Source organism: Astyanax mexicanus, chromosome 15, assembly GCF_023375975.1.
Source record: "Astyanax mexicanus isolate ESR-SI-001 chromosome 15, AstMex3_surface, whole genome shotgun sequence".
In the NCBI taxonomy this organism is placed as follows: Eukaryota; Metazoa; Chordata; class Actinopteri; order Characiformes; family Acestrorhamphidae; genus Astyanax; species Astyanax mexicanus.
In genome coordinates, this window is record NC_064422.1 from 3,451,065 (window position 1) to 3,466,276 (window position 15,212).

Sequence of the window (15,212 nt, forward strand, 5' to 3'; positions counted from 1 at the left end):
ATCGGAGGACGGCAGCTAGATCGAAGGACAGGTAGCTAGAACTCCAGTACTGTGAGTGTATGGAGCAGCTATGGGATTAAACAGCATTAGGTCAAAAGTTTGGACACCCCGGCACCCCAGTACTGTGTGTAATGGAGCCACGGGTCAAAAGTTTGGACACCCCGGCCCCCCAGTACTGTGTGTAATGGAGCCACGGGTCAAAAGTTTGGACACCCCCGAACGGCCAGAGCAACCTAGCGTGCATAGCTGATTGATGTATTTGCACGTTGCGTAGCAACGTGCAAACACCATTTAATCAAATTTATGCATATACATCACCTAGCAACCACCTAGAAACACCATAGCAACCACCCTGGATACCATAGCAACACCTTAGCAACCGCCTAGCAACACCCTAGCAACCACCTAGCAACCACCTAGCAACACCTTAGCAACCTCCCCGGATACCATAGCAACCGCCTAGCAACACCCTAGCAACCACCTAGCAACACCTTAGCAACCACTCCGGATACCATAGCAACACCTTAGCAACCGCCTAGCAACACCCTAGCAACCACCTAGCAACCACCTAGCAACACCTTAGCAACCACCCCGGATACCATAGCAACACCTTAGCAACCGCCTAGCAACACCCTAGCAACCACCTAGCAACCACCTAGCAACACCTTAGCAACCACCCAGGATACCATAGCAACACCTTAGCAACCGCCTAGCAACACCCTAGCAACCACCTAGCAACCACCTAGCAACACCTTAGCAACCACCCCGGATACCATAGCAACACCTTAGCAACCGCCTAGCAACACCCTAGCAACCACCTAGCAACCACCTAGCAACACCTTAGCAACCACCCCGGATACCATAGCAACACCTTAGCAACCGCCTAGCAACACCCTAGCAACCACCTAGCAACACCTTAGCAACCACCCCGGATACCATAGCAACACCTTAGCAACCGCCTAGCAACACCCTAGCAACCACCTAGCAACCACCTAGCAACACCTTAGCAACCACCCAAGATACCATAGCAACACCTTAGCAACCGCCTAGCAACACCCTAGCAACCACCTAGCAACACCTTAGCAACCACCCCGGATACCATAGCAACACCTTAGCAACCGCCTTGCAACACCTTAGCAACCACCTAGCAACCACCTAGCAACCACCTAGCAACACCTTAGCAACCAGCCCAAATACCATAGCAACACCTTAGCAACCGCGTAGCAACACCTTAGCAACCGCCTAGCAACACCTTAGCAACCACCTAGTAACCACCTAGCAACACCTTAGCAACCACCCCAGATACCATAGCAACACCTTAGCAACCACCTAGCAACACCTTAGCAACCACCCCAAAATACCATAGCAACACCTTAGCAACCGCGTAGCAACACCTTAGCAACCGCCTAGCAACACCTTAGCAACCACCTAGTAACCACCTAGCAACACCTTAGCAACCACCCCAGATACCATAGCAACACCTTAGCAACCGCCTAGCAACACCTTAGCAACCACCTAGCAACATCTTAGCAACCACCCCGGATACCATAGCAACACCTTAGCAACACCTTAGCAGATACCAGCCAGCACTGCAATCACACTCGCAGTTTCTGCAGGAACTGCAATCTAGTTATTATTATTATTATTATTATTATTATTATTATTATTATTATTATTCCACCTGTTTTTTGTCCGGTTAACTAGTGCCGCAGTTTTCGAAATATCGACTTCGTTCAAAAGAGAAAACGTGCGTCCATATCGGGAATGGTGGGCTTGTATACAGCTTTCCGATCGGACTTACGTTTTTCGTAAAAACTTCGTAAGTACGCGTTTTTTTGCCCATTGAAAATGAATGGGCAGAACTTTGCACGCCCGTGGACGTCGCAATTTTTGAAATACTAAGATGAAACCAATTGAGGACCTGTAGAACTTATTGAGCTCTTTCCGAAAATATGCGTTACGAAAAGTTACGACGTACGGATTTCGTACGAATGTCGTACGAAGTGGCCCCATTGGAATGAATGGGGCCAATCGGAGGACGGCAGCTAGATCGAAGGACAGGTAGCTAGAACTCCAGTACTGTGAGTGTATGGAGCAGCTATGGGATAAAACAGCGTTAGGTCAAAAGTTTGGACACCCCGGCCCCCCAGTACTGTGTGTAATGGAGCCACGGGTCAAAAGTTTGGACACCCCGGCCCCCCAGTACTGTGTGTAATGGAGCCACGGGTCAAAAGTTTGGACACCCCGGAACGGCCAGAGCAACCTAGCGTGCATAGCTGATTGATGTATTTGCACGTTGCGTAGCAACGTGCAAACACCATTTAATCAAATTTATGCATATACATCACCTAGCAACCACCTAGAAACACCATAGCAACCACCCTGGATACCATAGCAACACCTTAGCAACCGCCTAGCAACACCATAGCAACCACCTAGCAACCATCTAGCAACACCTTAGCAACCACCCCAGATACCATAGCAACACCTTAGCAACACCCTAGCAACCACCTAGCAACCACCTAGCAACACCTTAGCAACGACCCCGGATACCATAGCAACACCTTAGCAACCGCCTAGCAACACCCTAGCAACCACCTAGCAACCACCTAGCAACACCTTAGCAACCACCCCGGATACCATAGCAACACCTTAGCAACCGCCTAGCAACCACCTAGCAACACCTTAGCAACCACCACAGATACCATAGCAACACCTTAGCAACCGCCTAGCAACACCTTAGCAACCACCTAGCAACACCTTAGCAACCACCCCGGATACCATAGCAACACCTTAGCAACCGCCTAGCAACACCTAGCAACCACTTAGCAACACCTTAGCAACCACCCCGGATACCATAGCAACACCTTAGCAACCGCCTAGCAACACCCTAGCAACCACCTAGCAACCACCTAGCAACACCTTAGCAACCACCCCGGATACCATAGCAACACCTTAGCAACTGCCTAGCAACCACCTAGCAACACCTTAGCAACCACCCTGGATACCATAGCAACACCTTAGCAACCGCCTAGCAACTGCTTAGGAGTGACCTACCAACCACTTAGCAACACCATAGCAACCACCCTGGATACCATAGCAACACCTTAGCAACCGCCTAGCAACACCCTAGCAACCACCTAGCAACCACCTAGCAACACCTTAGCAACCACCCCGGATACCATAGCAACACCTTAGCAACCGCCTAGCAACACCCTAGCAACCACCTAGCAACCACCTAGCAACACCTTAGCAACCACCCCGGATACCATAGCAACACCTTAGCAACCGCCTAGCAACACCCTAGCAACCACCTAGCAACACCTTAGCAACCACCCCGGATACCATAGCAACACCTTAGCAACCGCCTAGCAACACCCTAGCAACCACCTAGCAACCACCTAGCAACACCTTAGCAACCACCCCGGATACCATAGCAACACCTTAGCAACCACCTAGCAACTGCTTAGGAGTGACCTACCAACCACTTAGCAACACCATAGCAACCACCCTGGATACCATAGCAACACCTTAGCAACCGCCTAGCAACACCCTAGCAACCACCTAGCAACCACCTAGCAACACCTTAGCAACCACCCGGATACCATAGCAACACCTTAGCAACCGCCTAGCAACACCCTAGCAACCACCTAGCAACCACCTAGCAACACCTTAGCAACCACCCCGGATACCATAGCAACACCTTAGCAACCGCCTAGCAACACCCTAGCAACCACCTAGCAACACCTTAGCAACCACCCCGGATGCCATAGCAACACCTTAGCAACCGCCTAGCAACACCCTAGCAACCACCTAGCAACACCTTAGCAACCACCCCGGATACCATAGCAACACCTTAGCAACCGCCTAGCAACACCTTAGCAACCACCTAGCAACACCTTAGCAACCACCCCGGATACCATAGCAACACCTTAGCAGATACCAGCCAGCACTGCAATCACACTCGCAGTTTCTGTAGGAACTGCAATCTAGTTATTAGTGTGATTGCAGTAATGCAATCACAGTATTGTTCTTCTTAAGTCTTATTCTTCTTCTTCTTCTTCTTATTAGTGTGATTGCAGTAATGCAATCACAGTATTGATCTTCTTAAGTCTTATTCTTCTTCTTCTTCTTCTTCTTATTATTATTATTATTATTATTATTATTCCACCTGTTTTTTGTCCGGTTAACTAGTGCCGCAGTTTTCGAAATATCGACTTCGTTCAAAAGAGAAAACGTGCGTCTATATCGGGAATGGTGGGCTTGTATACAGCTTTCCGATCGGACTTACGTTTTTCGTAAAAACTTCGTAAGTACGCGTTTTTTTGCCCATTGACAATGAATGGGCAGAACTTTGCACGCCCGTGGACGTCGCAATTTTTGAAATACGAAGATGAAACCAATTGAGGACCTGTAGAACTTATTGAGCTCTTTCCGAAAATATGCGTTACGAAAAGTTACGACGTACGGATTTCGTACGAATGTCGTACGAAGTGGCCCCATTGGAATGAATGGGGCCAATCGGAGGACGGCAGCTAGATCGAAGGACAGGTAGCTAGAACTCCAGTACTGTGAGTGAATGGAGCAGCTATGGGATAAAACAGCATTAGGTCAAAAGTTTGGACACCCCGGCCCCCCAGTACTGTGTGTAATGGAGCCATGGGTCAAAAGTTTGGACACCCCGGCCCCCCAGTACTGTGTGTAATGGAGCCACGGGTCAAAAGTTTGGACACCCCCGAACGGCCAGAGCAACCTAGCGTGCATAGCTAATTGATGTATTTGCACGTTGCGTAGCAACGTGCAAACACCATTTAATCTAATTTATGCATATAAATCACCTAGCAACCACCTAGAAACACCATAGCAACCACCACAGATACCATAGCAACACCTTAGCAACCGCCTAGCAACACCTTAGCAACCACCTAGCAACCACCTAGCAACACCTTAGCAACATCCCCGGATACCATAGCAACACCTTAGCAACCGCCTAGCAACACCTTAGCAACCGCATAGCAACCACTTAGCAACACCTTAGCAACCACCCCGGATACCATAGCAACACCTTAGCAACCGCCTAGCAACCACCTAGCAACACCTTAGCAACCACCCCGGATACCATAGCAACACCTTAGCAACCGCCTAGCAACACCTTAGCAACCACCTAGCAACCACCTAGCAACACCTTAGCAACCACCCCGGATACCATAGCAACACCTTAGCAACCGCCTAGCAACACCCTAGCAACCACCTAGCAACACCTTAGCAACCACCCCGGATACCATAGCAACACCTTAGCAACCGCCTAGCAACACCTTAGCAACCACCTAGCAACCACCTAGCAACACCTTAGCAACCACCCCGGATACCATAGCAACACCTTAGCAACCGCCTAGCAACACCTTAGCAACCACCTAGCAACCACCTAGCAACACCTTAGCAACCACCCCAGATACCATAGCAACACCTTAGCAACCGCCTAGCAACACCTTAGCAACCACCTAGCAACCACCTAGCAACACCTTAGCAACCACCCCGGATACCATAGCAACACCTTAGCAACCGCCTAGCAACACCTTAGCAACCACCTAGCAACCACCTAGCAACACCCTAGCAACCACCCCGGATACCATAGCAACACCTTAGCAACCGCCTAGCAACACCTTAGCAACCACCTAGCAACCACCTAGCAACACCTTAGCAACCACCCCGGATACCATAGCAACACCTTAGCAACCGCCTAGCAACACCTTAGCAACCACCTAGCAACCAACTAGCAACACCTTAGCAACCACCCCGGATACCATAGCAACACCTTAGCAACCGCCTAGCAACACCCTAGCAACCACCTAGCAACACCTTAGCAACCACCCCGGATACCATAGCAACACCATAGCAGATACCAGCCAGCACTGCAATCACACTCGCAGTTTCTGTAGGAACTGCAATCTAGTTATTATTATTATTATTCCACCTGTTTTTTGTCCGGTTAACTAGTGCCGCAGTTTTCGAAATATCGACTTCGTTCAAAAGAGAAAACGTGCGTCCATATCGGGAATGGTGGGCTTGTATACAGCTTTCCGATCGGACTTACGTTTTTCGTAAAAACTTCGTAAGTACGCGTTTTTTTGACCATTGAAAATGAATGGGCAGAACTTTGCACGCCCGTGGACGTCGCAATTTTTGAAATACGAAGATGAAACCAATTGAGGACTTGTAGAACTTATTGAGCTCTTTCCGAAAATATGCGTTACGAAAAGTTACGACGTACGGATTTCGTACGATTGTCGTACGAAGTGGCCCCATTGGAATGAATGGGGCCAATCGGAGGACGGCAGCTAGATCGAAGGACAGGTAGCTAGAACTCCAGTACTGTGTGTAATGGAGCAGCTATGGGATAAAACAGCATTAGGTCAAAAGTTTGGACACCCCGGCCCCCCAGTACTGTGTGTAATGGAGCCACGGGTCAAAAGTTTGGACACCCCAGAGCCCCAGTACTGTGTGTAATGGAGCCACGGGTCAAAAGTTTGGACACCCCAGCCCCCCAGTACTGTGTGTAATGGAGCCACGGGTCAAAAGTTTGGACACCCCAGCCCCCCAGTACTGTGTGTAATGGAGCCACGGGTCAAAAGTTTGGACACCCCAGAGCCCCAGTACTGTGTGTAATGGAGCCACGGGTCAAAAGTTTGGACACCCCAGAGCCCCAGTACTGTGTGTAATGGAGCCACGGGTCAAAAGTTTGGACACCCCAGAGCCCCAGTACTGTGTGTAATGGAGTCACGGGTCAAAAGTTTGGACACCCCAGAGCCCCAGTACTGTGTGTAATGGAGTCACGGGTCAAAAGTTTGGACACCCCAGAGCCCCAGTACTGTGTAATGGAGCCACGGGTCAAAAGTTTGGACACCCCAGAGCCCCAGTACTGTGTGTAATGGAGTCACGGGTCAAAAGTTTGGACACCCCAGAGCCCCAGTACTGTGTGTAATGGAGTCACGGGTCAAAAGTTTGGACACCCCAGAGCCCCAGTACTGTGTAATGGAGCCACGGGTCAAAAGTTTGGACACCCCAGGGCCCCAGTACTGTGTGTAATGGAGCAACTGGTCAAAAGTTTGGGTACCCCGGTCAGCTCTGCAATCACACTCGCAGTTTCTGTAGGAACTGCAATCTAGTTATTATTATTATTATTATTCCACCTGTTTTTTGTCCGGTTAACTAGTGCCGCAGTTTTCGAAAAATCGACTTCGTCCAAAAGAGAAAACGTGCGTCCTTATCGGGAATGGTGGGCTTGTATACAGCTTTCCGATCGGACTTACGTTTTTCGTAAAAACTTCGTAAGTACGCGTTTTTTTGCCCATTGAAAATGAATGGCCAGAACTTTGCACGCCCGTGGACGTCGCAACTTTTGAAATACGAAGATGAAACCAATTGAGGACCTGTAGAACTTATTGAGCTCTTTCCGAAAATATGCGTTACGAAAAGTTACGACGTACGGATTTCGTACGATTGTCGTACGAAGTGGCCCCATTGGAATGAATGGGGCCAATCGGAGGACGGCTGCTAGATCGAAGGACAGGTAGCTAGAACTCCAGTACTGTGAGTGTATGGAGCAGCTATGGGATAAAACAGCATTAGGTCAAAAGTTTGGACACCCCGGCCCCCCAGTACTGTGTGTAATGGAGCCACGGGTCAAAAGTTTGGACACCCCGGCCCCCCCAGTACTGTGTGTAATGGAGCCACGGGTCAAAAGTTTGGACACCCCCGAACGGCCAAAGCAACCTAGCGTGCATAGCTGATTGATGTATTTGCACGTTGCGTAGCAACGTGCAAACACCATTTAATCTAATTTATGCATATACATCACCTAGCAACCACCTAGCAACACCTTAGCAACCACCTAGCAACACCTTAGCAACCACCCAGGATACCATAGCAACACATTAGCAACCGCCTAGCAACACCTTAGCAACCACCTAGCAAACACCTAGCAACACCTTAGCAACCACCCTGGATACCATAGCAACACCTTAGCAACCGCCTAGCAACACCTTAGCAACCACCTAGCAACCACCTAGCAACACCTTAGCAACCACCCCGGATACCATAGCAACACCTTAGCAACCGCCTAGCAACACCTTAGCAACCACCTAGCAACCACCTAGCAACACCTTAGCAACCACCCCGGATACCATAGCAACACCTTAGCAACCACCTAGCAACACCCTAGCAACCACCTAGCAACCACCTAGCAACACCTTAGCAACCACCCCGGATACCATAGCAACACCTTAGCAACCGCCTAGCAACACCCTAGCAACCACCTAGCAACCACCTAGCAACACCTTAGCAACCACCCCGGATACCATAGCAACACCTTAGCAACCGCCTAGCAACACCTTAGCAACCACCTAGCAACCACCTAGCAACACCCTAGCAACCACCCCGGATACCATAGCAACACCTTAGCAACCGCCTAGCAACACCTTAGCAACCACCTAGCAACCACCTAGCAACACCTTAGCAACCACCCCGGATACCATAGCAACACCTTAGCAACCGCCTAGCAACACCTTAGCAACCACCTAGCAACCAACTAGCAACACCTTAGCAACCACCCCGGATACCATAGCAACACCTTAGCAACCGCCTAGCAACACCCTAGCAACCACCTAGCAACCACCTAGCAACACCTTAGCAACCACCCCGGATACCATAGCAACACCTTAGCAACCGCCTAGCAACACCCTAGCAACCACCTAGCAACCACCTAGCAACACCTTAGCAACCACCCCGGATACCATAGCAACACCTTAGCAACCGCCTAGCAACACCTTAGCAACCACCTAGCAACCACCTAGCAACCACCTAGCAACCACCTAGCAACACCTTAGCAACCACCCCAAATACCATAGCAACACCTTAGCAACCGCCTAGCAACACCTTAGCAACCACCTAGCAACACCTTCGCAACCACCTAGTAACCACCTAGCAACACCTTAGCAACCACCCCAGATACCATAGCAACACCTTAGCAACCGCCTAGCAACAGCTTAGCAACCACCTAGCAACATCTTAGCAACCACCCCGGATACCATAGCAACACCTTAGCAACACCTTAGCAGATACCAGCCAGCACTGCAATCACACTCGCAGTTTCTGCAGGAACTGCAATCTAGTTATTATTATTATTATTATTATTATTATTCCACCTGTTTTTTGTCCGGTTAACTAGTGCCGCAGTTTTCGAAATATCGACTTCGTTCAAAAGAGAAAACGTGCGTCCATATCGGGAATGGTGGGCTTGTATACAGCTTTCCGATCGGACTTACGTTTTTCGTAAAAACTTCGTAAGTACGCGTTTTTTTGCCCATTGAAAATGAATGGGCAGAACTTTGCACGCCCGTGGACGTCGCAATTTTTGAAATACGAAGATGAAACCAATTGAGGACCTGTAGAACTTATTGAGCTCTTTCCGAAAATATGCGTTACGAAAAGTTACGACGTACGGATTTCGTACGAATGTCGTACGAAGTGGCCCCATTGGAATGAATGGGGCCAATCGGAGGACGGCAGCTAGATCGAAGGACAGGTAGCTAGAACTCCAGTACTGTGTGTAATGGAGCAGCTATGGGATAAATCAGCGTTAGGTCAAAAGTTTGGACACCCCGGCCCCCCAGCACTGTGTGTAATGGAGCCATGGGTCAAAAGTTTGGACACCCCGGCCCCCCAGTACTGTGTGTAATGGAGCCACGGGTCAAAAGTTTGGACACCCCCGAACGGCCAGAGCAACCTAGCGTGCATAGCTGATTGATGTATTTGCACGTTGCGTAGCAACGTGCAAACACCATTTAATCTAATTTATGCATATAAATCACCTAGCAACCACCTAGAAACACCATAGCAACCACCACAGATACCATAGCAACACCTTAGCAACCGCCTAGCAACACCTTAGCAACCACCTAGCAACCACCTAGCAACACCTTAGCAACCTCCCCGGATACCATAGCAACACCTTAGCAACCGCCTAGCAACACCTTAGCAACCGTATAGCAACCACTTAGCAACACCTTAGCAACCACCCCGGATACCATAGCAACACCTTAGCAACCGCCTAGCAACCACCTAGCAACACCTTAGCAACCACCCCGGATACCATAGCAACACCTTAGCAACCGCCTAGCAACACCTTAGCAACCACCTAGCAACACCTTAGCAACCACCCCGGATACCATAGCAACACCTTAGCAACCGCCTAGCAACAACTTAGCAACCGCCTAGCAACCACCTAGCAACACCTTAGCAACCACCCCGGATACCATAGCAACACCTTAGCAACCGGCTAGCAACACCTTAGCAACCCCATAGCAACCACCTAGCAACACCTTAGCAACCACCCCGGATACCATAGCAACACCTTAGCAACTGCCTAGCAACACCCTAGCAACCACCTAGCAACCACCTAGCAACACCTTAGCAACCACCCCGGATACCATAGCAACACCTTAGCAACCGCCTAGCAACACCCTAGCAACCACCTAGCAACCACCTAGCAACACCTTAGCAACCACCCCGGATACCATAGCAACACCTTAGCAACCGCCTAGCAACACCTTAGCAACCACCTAGCAACACCTTAGCAACCACCCTGGATACCATAGCAACACCTTAGCAACCGCCTAGCAACACCCTAGCAACCACCTAGCAACCACCTAGCAACACCTTAGCAACCACCCCGGATACCATAGCAACACCTTAGCAACCGCCTAGCAACACCCTAGCAACCACCTAGCAACACCTTAGCAACCACCCCGGATACCATAGCAACACCTTAGCAACCGGCTAGCAACACCTTAGCAACCCCATAGCAACCACCTAGCAACACCTTAGCAACCACCCCGGATACCATAGCAACACCTTAGCAACCGCCTAGCAACACCCTAGCAACCACCTAGCAACCACCTAGCAACACCTTAGCAACCACCCCGGATACCATAGCAACACCTTAGCAACCGCCTAGCAACACCCTAGCAACCACCTAGCAACCACCTAGCAACACCTTAGCAACCACCCCGGATACCATAGCAACACCTTAGCAACCGCCTAGCAACACCTTAGCAACCACCTAGCAACACCTTAGCAACCACCCTGGATACCATAGCAACACCTTAGCAACCGCCTAGCAACACCCTAGCAACCACCTAGCAACCACCTAGCAACACCTTAGCAACCACCCCGGATACCATAGCAACACCTTAGCAACCGCCTAGCAACACCCTAGCAACCACCTAGCAACACCTTAGCAACCACCCCGGATACCATAGCAACACCTTAGCAACCGGCTAGCAACACCTTAGCAACCCCCTAGCAACCACCTAGCAACACCTTAGCAACCACCCTGGATACCATAGCAACACCTTAGCAACCGCCTAGCAACACCCTAGCAACCACCTAGCAACCACCTAGCAACACCTTAGCAACCACCCCGGATACCATAGCAACACCTTAGCAACCACCTAGCAACCACCTAGCAACACCTTAGCAACCACCCTGGATACCATAGCAACACCTTAGCAACCGCCTAGCAACACCCTAGCAACACCTTAGCAACCACCCCAGATACCATAGCAACACCTTAGCAACCGCCTAGCAACACCTTAGCAACCACCTAGCAACCACTTAGCAACACCTTAGCAACCACCCCGGATACCATAGCCACACCTTAGCAACACCTTAGCAACACCACAGCAGATACCAGCCAGCACTGCAATCACACTCGCAGTTTCTGTAGGAACTGCAATCTAGTTATTATTATTATTCCACCTGTTTTTTGTCCGGTTAACTAGTGCCGCAGTTTTCGAAATATCGACTTCGTCCAAAAGAGAAAACGTGCGTACATATCGGGAATGGTGGGCTTGTATACAGCTTTCCGATCGGACTTACGTTTTTCGTAAAAACTTCGTAAGTACGCGTTTTTTTGACCATTGAAAATGAATGGGCAGAACTTTGCACGCCCGTGGACGTCGCAATTTTTGAAATACGAAGATGAAACCAATTGATGACCTGTAGAACTTATTGAGCTCTTTCCGAAAATATGCGTTACGAAAAGTTACGACGTACGGATTTCGTACGATTGTCGTACGAAGTGGCCCCATTGGAATGAATGGGGCCAATCGGAGGACGGCAGCTAGATCGAAGGACAGGTAGCTAGAACTCCAGTACTGTGTGTAATGGAGCAGCTATGGGATAAAACAGCATTAGGTCAAAAGTTTGGACACCCCGGCCCCCCAGTACTGTGTGTAATAGAGCCACGGGTCAAAAGTTTGGACACCCCGGCCCCCCAGTACTGTGTGTAATGGAGCCACGGGTCAAAAGTTTGGACACCCCCGAACGGCCAAAGCAACCTAGCGTGCATAGCTGATTGATGTATTTGCACGTTGCGTAGCAACGTGCAAACACCATTTAATCTAATTTATGCATATACATCACCTAGCAACCACCTAGTAACACCTTAGCAACCACCTAGCAACCACCTAGCAACACCTTAGCAACCACCCCGGATACCATAGCAACACCTTAGCAACCGCCTAGCAACACCTTAGCAACCACCTAGCAAACACCTAGCAACACCTTAGCAACCACCCCGGATACCATAGCAACACCTTAGCAACCGCCTAGCAACACCTTAGCAACCACCTAGCAACCACCTAGCAACACCTTAGCAACCACCCCGGATACCATAGCAACACCTTAGCAACCGCCTAGCAACAACTTAGCAACCACCTAGCAACCACCTAGCAACACCTTAGCAACCACCCCGGATACCATAGCAACACCTTAGCAACCGCCTAGCAACACCCTAGCAACCACCTAGCAACCACCTAGCAACACCTTAGCAACCACCCCGGATACCATAGCAACACCTTAGCAACCGCCTAGCAACACCCTAGCAACCACCTAGCAACCCCTTAGCAACCACCCCGGATACCATAGCAACACCTTAGCAACCGGATAGCAACACCTTAGCAACCACCTAGCAACCACCTAGCAACACATTAGCAACCACCCCGGATACCATAGCAACACCTTAGCAACCACCTAGCAACACCCTAGCAACCACCTAGCAACCACCTAGCAACACCTTAGCAACCACCCCGGATACCATGGCAACACCTTAGCAACCGCCTAGCAACACCCTAGCAACACCTTAGCAACCACCCCGGATACCATAGCAACACCTTAGCAACCGCCTAGCAACACCCTAGCAACCACCTAGCAACCACCTAGCAACACCTTAGCAACCACCCCGGATACCATAGCAACACCTTAGCAACTGCCTAGCAACACCCTAGCAACCACCTAGCAACCACCTAGCAACACCTTAGCAACCACCCCGGATACCATAGCAACACCTTAGCAACCGCCTAGCAACACCCTAGCAACCACCTAGCAACCACCTAGCAACACCTTAGCAACCACCCCGGATACCATAGCAACACCTTAGCAACTGCCTAGCAACACCCTAGCAACCACCTAGCAACCACCTAGCAACACCTTAGCAACCACCCCAGATACCATAGCAACACCTTAGCAACCGCCTAGCAACACCCTAGCAACCACCTAGCAACCACCTAGCAACACCTTAGCAACCACCCCGGATACCATAGCAACACCTTAGCAACCGCCTAGCAACACCCTAGCAACCACCTAGCAACCACCTAGCAACACCTTAGCAACCACCCCGGATACCATAGCAACACCTTAGCAACCGCCTAGCAACACCCTAGCAACCACCTAGCAACACCTTAGCAACCACCCCGGATACCATAGCAACACCTTAGCAACCGCCTAGCAACACCCTAGCAACCACCTAGCAACACCTTAGCAACCACCCCGGATACCATAGCAACACCTTAGCAACCGCCTAGCAACACCTTAGCAACCACCTAGCAACACCTTAGCAACCACCCCAGATACCATAGCAACACCTTAGCAACCGCCTAGCAACACCTTAGCAACCACCTAGCAACCACTTAGCAACACCTTAGCAACCACCCCGGATACCATAGCCACACCTTAGCAACCACTTAGCAACACCTTAGCAACACCATAGCAGATACCAGCCAGCACTGCAATCACACTCGCAGTTTCTGTAGGAACTGCAATCTAGTTCCACCTGTTTTTTGTCCGGTTAACTAGTGCCGCAGTTTTCGAAATATCGACTTCGTTCAAAAGAGAAAACGTGCGTCCATATCGGGAATGGTGTGCTTGTATACAGCTTTCCGATCGGACTTACGTTTTTCGTAAAAACTTCGTAAGTACGCGTTTTTTTGCCCATTGAAAATGAATGGGCAGAACTTTGCACGCCCGTGGACGTCGCAATTTTTGAAATACGAAGATGAAACCAATTGAGGACCTGTAGAACTTATTGAGCTCTTTCCGAAAATATGCGTTACGAAAAGTTACGTCGTACGGATTTCGTACGATTGTCGTACGAAGTGGCCCCATTGGAATGAATGGGGCCAATCGGAGGACGGCAGCTAGATCGAAGGACAGGTAGCTAGAACTCCAGTACTGTGAGTGTATGGAGCAGCTATGGGATAAAACAGCATTAGGTCAAAAGTTTGGACACCCCGGCCCCCCAGTACTGTGTGTAATGGAGCCATGGGTCAAAAGTTTGGACACCCCAGAGCCCCAGCACTGTGTGTAATGGAGCCACGGGTCAAAAGTTTGGACACCCCCGAACGGTCAGAGCAACCTAGCGTGCATAGCTGATTGATGTATTTGCACGTTGCGTAGCAACGTGCAAACACCATTTAATCAAATTTATGCATATACATCACCTAGCAACCACCTAGAAACACCATAGCAACCACCCCGGATACCATAGCAACACCTTAGCAACCGCCTAGCAACACCATAGCAACCACCTAGCAACCATTTAGCAACACCTTAGCAACCACCGCAGATACCATAGCAACACCTTAGCAACCGCCTAGCAACACCCTAGCAACCACCTAGCAACCACCTAGCAACACCTTAGCAACCACCCATATACCATAGCAACACCTTAGCAACCGCCTAGCAACACCCTAGCAACCACCTAGCAACACCTTAGCAACCACCCCGGATACCATAGCAACACCTTAGCAACCGCCTAGCAACACCTTAGCAACCACCTAGCAACCACCTAGCAACACCTTAGCAACCACCCCGGA

At 50.0% G+C, this 15,212-nt stretch overlaps 1 long non-coding RNA gene across 1 annotated transcript; it reads left to right on the forward strand.

Annotated features, from left to right (window-relative positions):
* The first annotated feature begins 137 nt into the window (after nt 1-137).
* LOC125781256 (uncharacterized) lies at nt 138-6,770 on the forward strand. The gene is made up of 3 exons (XR_007424477.1): nt 138-196; nt 2,121-2,226; nt 6,413-6,770. It is a non-coding gene; the product is annotated as an uncharacterized LOC125781256 (long non-coding RNA).
* The last annotated feature ends 8,442 nt before the right edge of the window (nt 6,771-15,212 follow it).